Source organism: Zingiber officinale, chromosome 7A (genome assembly GCF_018446385.1).
Source record: "Zingiber officinale cultivar Zhangliang chromosome 7A, Zo_v1.1, whole genome shotgun sequence".
NCBI lineage: Eukaryota > Viridiplantae > Streptophyta > Magnoliopsida > Zingiberales > Zingiberaceae > Zingiber > Zingiber officinale.
Window position 1 is genome coordinate 85,799,040 of NC_055998.1, and position 4,887 is coordinate 85,803,926.

Here is a 4,887-nt window from a genome sequence, read left to right on the forward strand (position 1 = left end):
TGAAAATGATGTTCTAGAGTTTATAGTCTTCTCTCGACTTTCTGATATTGACATTCTAGAGTTTATAGTTGTCGCTCGACTTTGCTGTCGTTTACTCCCAAGTTTATATTCACTGCTTGGATGTTGTTTTCATCGTCTTTCGGGTTTCTAGCCTTCGCTCGGCTGTTGAATTCATTGCTCAAGCGTTTATAGTCACAGCTCGACTTTAATCTTAGCTACTCAAGGGGTTATAGTCGACACTTGACTTCGTTGTCGTCGACTTCCGGGTTTATAGCCGCCACTCGGCTATTATTTTCGTCGACTCTCGGATTTATAGTCGTCGTTCGACTGTTGTATTCATTGCTCAAGTGTTTATAGTCGTCGTTCGACTTTAATCTTGGCTACTTAAGGGTTTATAGTCACTGCTCGACTTTAATCTTGGCTACTCAAGAGTTTATAGTCGCCACTCGACTTTTGTCTTAGCCGATCGACACAAGAGTATGTGACACTTAGGTTTTTTATTCATTGTTCCCCTACATTTACATAATAGGCAGTTTTACAAGTGTATCTGGATTTAATCACGCACCTCTCACCCCGCCCTATAGAGCTGGAAGTGGTTTGCGCTATATGGCCGCTCGAGCTTTCTCCCATCTTCATCTTGTAAATATTAAGCTCTCAATCAGAACTTTTGAATAACTTTATAGCGTCCTCCCCATGAGACTTCTAGCTTAGTGACATCGCCAACAGACTTCACCCTTTTTCATACCAAGTCGCCGACTTAGAATGACCTTGGAATCACCCTCTGATTATAGCTTTCCTTCATGTGTTGCCGGTATGCCATAAGCCGAATGACGGCCTTATCTTGGTTTTCAGTGCCTTCACCCTCTGCATCCGTACAAGTCTTCAGTGGCTTCTCCGCCGTTAAATGCTTCTGTTTCTCCATCCCCCTCTTCGCTATCTTGGTTTTCCACCACCTCCGGTCCTCTCTCATCGAATCAGCCCAATGATTCTGCCCCACAAGTTTCTTCCGAGCACACTCTTCCGGAGCTTCCTGATCTTCTTCTCCCTCACCGAAATCAAAGACTTTGCCTTTAAGTCCACAGTCTTCTTCTCACCCATCGGAATCGAAGACTTTACCTTTCTGCTCACAGTTCCAATCGGCTGATGCCAGTTGGAGATCGCCGCGAACAACCATAAGCAAGCAAAAGCACACGCCTGACACAAGAGATGGAAATCCTGAACTCAATGGGAAAACTGCCAAGGTGCCTGATTCCACTCACATTTGAGTCATGCATCAGGCCTCGACGAAGCCTTTTAAACCCTCCTTAAATGCTTCTGCTTCTCCCTTGACCTCTTCAGTCTCATCCAAACTTCATGTGGTCACCGATCATCTTTCATCGAAGTGTTCTTCTGTACTCCCTGCCTCATCATCAAATGGGTCTTCTACTCAAGTCTGGATCAAGCGTCAATCGACCTTGAATCACCATGACAAATCATCGCTTTTGTCATCAACTACTCTTCCATCAAATACCTCCAACTTCACAAATACGTTTGGTTCCTTTTTCCAAATGAGACAAATCATCATGATTCTACAAGGAACTACTCATCCTAGTAGAATTTAGTTGTCAGGTTTTAGGCTTCTTATATCTAGTATGATTGGAGGCCGACTTTATCAAAGATGTTACATTATTTTCATTTTTTTAGCAGCTGCATATTCAGCCTTCAACAAGTAAGATTCCACTCCAGAGGAAGCATCAAAACAATATGATGAACGTATCTATGGCTTTTTCACTGATGGGGTAAGCTGTGGACCACATTTTTTTTTTTTTTTTGTTTTTATTATAACAACCTTGCAATTTCTTATAACATAATTTATCTAAAAATTGTTCTGGGTTGCAAGAAGTATGCCGATCATATATGTTATTATCCTACTAAAGAAACCTATAATGAGGTGTTAAATGAGCATTATAATACTCATTGAGTGGATGGTGAAACCCATAAATAATGAATGTAAATATTAAAAGGAATGCGGATGAAAGAGATATGTTATTATAATGAGTATGTGACAGTGGATCACATACTTTTTGATGAGGTGGTGGGTATTATAATGATCATACATTGTAGATGTTCAAGTATGATGATTATATATGTTTTTATTATAACAACCTTTCGTTCTACCTTTCTTGCTCTGAGAAGTCCCTGCTCAGCTCTGAAACTGCAAGATATGAATGGCAATGGTATTTTTGCCATTGATGACGATGCACATGATGAACCTTGTGCAACAAGATCTGTGAAAAGGGAAGGCCCCAATAGAGGCCGTCTCTTCTATGTTTGTGCTCGTGCTCAGGTTCTCAAACATCACTGTATATGTTTATCTTTCTTTTAGTTGCTATTTGATTTTCCTTTTTCAGCAAAAAGGCACATATATAACATGATGGTAAGAACAGATGCCCACTTTGTGGTATAACATCTCAATAGATATCGAAGCTAAAATGTTCCCTCAGTTAATTTAAAAACCTCTAAAGTCTTAACTTTTAGTGGTTATGAAATCGCCAACAATTGGTATCTTCATGCACTGAAATATAATGAACATACTAACCTCTTTTCCCTTTGCCTTTTCTGCTTTGCCAATTTGAATTGATTGAGATTGATACGCTTTGAAACTATATGTGATTGTCAAACCCATATTCTGACATATCAAGTAATTACCTTTTTTTGGTGCTTTTGTCTTGATACAAAAAATAATTTTGTTCTTCTAGGACCTGCTTCTAATCCAGAAGCAAACTGCCGTTACTTCCAATGGGATTCTTCAAAATCTAAGAAGCACATGTAAATTGCTTCAGTTTCATGGACATAACTACTTATCTTATTGATCACTTGATCCTTTCACTTGTTAAGCACAGTAAATGTTATTCTTGACACTAAATGCTGTGTGCTTTATAAGAACTTGCCACATGATTTTCAGTTTCCTAAATCATTTGATGCTGTTATTCATCTTTGTAATTATACCAATGGTATCTCTTGTTAAGCACTTGCATAATCCAGATATATATATACAGATAATTGTATTAACCTGCTTATCCCCAATTGCAAAGGCTAATCGACAAAAGATACCAAGTCGTCACAAAAGATTAAGAGCCTCATCTTTGTGGAGCAAAAGATTCTTGGCTCGGTGGTTTGTCATTGCCAGTGGCGATTATGCAGTCAACAAGTGATTGATAGACTTGGTTATTCACAGCTGGTAGTGTTTAGTTGCATCAATAAAGCTTTTTACTTACCGAGTAGCAACTAATTCCTCTGTTCTGCATCACAAACTTGTAGTTTAGGATGTTCTTTCATTGTCTTTTGTGCAGGGGAAGGATAAAACACCTGAGGAGAGAAGGATTGTCATTTGCATCTTTGATGATGTTGTAGAGCAATGCAGAGAAGCAGCTCTTAGGTATGCTTTTCAGTCAATTTATTGTTGTCATGCTTGTTTATGTACAACACACAAGTATCAAATATTTCTGTTTTCCAATTTGGCAGATATTATGATACCTACCTTCCTTTCCTTTTAGAAGCATGTAATGATGATAATGCAGATGTTAGGCAGATGAGGAGTGATCCTTCCTCTTTCATATCATATGTACATGAGCTCTTGCTATCCATTCAACACATATGCATATAACTTCAATGGAATATGGTTGTTATTTCTAAGTAAATATTTCCAAACTGTTGTTTATGGTGTTGATATTTGTGCTGAATTTGACAGTTCTGTGTTTCACCTTTGGTGTTGGTGTTTTTCTTGAACTCATTGTATATTTCATTATTGTTATCCTTCATTAAGCCAATGGAAGTCAGAGTTACGGAGTTTAATCTCAAATCCATGTGGAGAAGCCCTAGTGGAATTATAAAGAACATTTTAAATGGTTTGCTCATAGTCCTTACCTTTCCAAACTAATATTATTATACTTTGATTATTTCTTTTTGCCCAATACATATATTTGGTTGAAGCATAGTTGTTTCTATTTTTTGGTCAATTTAATACATGCTATATTAATATGCCAAAAACAATTCTTCACCACTTGCTCAGATTACCATGCTTCCTTCTAGCATGTTGCTTGGAACTTTACTATGAGAGTGATTGCTATGTTTCAAGAACCATTGTCATTATTGGTTATTTAACAAGAAAATTGAAAATATAAAAATTCTACTTTGTATATTACTACTTTTGCTTCTTTATTACTGTTGATTTACTCAAACTTAAAAATCAATTAATATTTTTTAAGGTATTAGTTTGAATTTAATTTTTCTTTTATTCATCTTAATCATATAACTAGTTCTTTGAGAAAATATATTATTGTATTTTGTTAAAAAAAAACTAATTATTTGTTCTCAGGTTTTAGAAATAGCTTACCCTTATAATTCTTGTGAAAAATAAAAAATCTCAAATTTTTTTTAAATTTGATTGTTTTTTGTATTTTTTAAAAACTATTTTCTAGAAATTGAGAACAGAAACTAGAAAAAAAATTCCTCAACCAAACACTTAATTTTCTTGTAATATAAGATTGCAGTATCTCAGTCAAACTTGTTTAGTTTGATTAGATTTTGTTATAACATCTCAGTCAAACTTCTTTAGTTTGACTAGGTGACCACTTATACCTATTCAAAATATCTCAAAAGCATAAGCTATGGAAAGGGATTGAAAGTGTTGACAACTTATCCTATTGATTTTACTGGTACGATGCACTATAGACTAGTTTTTTTTAGTCTTTTGGAAATAACACTGACTTGAGATGTTAAATTTTTTAGACATGTCGAACTGACAGTGATTTTAAGATGGAAGTTTGTACTGGAATTCTTCATTGAAGAGTTTGAGAAATGCGTAACTTTGCTTAAGCATTTAATTTCCACTATGAGTCATGGTTG

General features: G+C 36.0%; 1 long non-coding RNA gene across 5 annotated transcripts; it reads left to right on the forward strand.

The window, feature by feature from the left end:
• Window positions 1-588: 588 nt before the first annotated feature.
• Window positions 589-3,739, forward strand: LOC122001676. Of its 5 annotated transcripts, none has more exons than XR_006117428.1 (5): window positions 589-1,241; window positions 1,687-1,778; window positions 3,039-3,220; window positions 3,333-3,418; window positions 3,505-3,739. It is a non-coding gene; the product is annotated as an uncharacterized LOC122001676 (long non-coding RNA). The 5 variants fall into 5 exon arrangements; XR_006117425.1 differs by having other exon boundaries at window positions 590-1,241; window positions 3,075-3,220; XR_006117427.1 differs by having other exon boundaries at window positions 590-1,778.
• The last annotated feature ends 1,148 nt before the right edge of the window (window positions 3,740-4,887 follow it).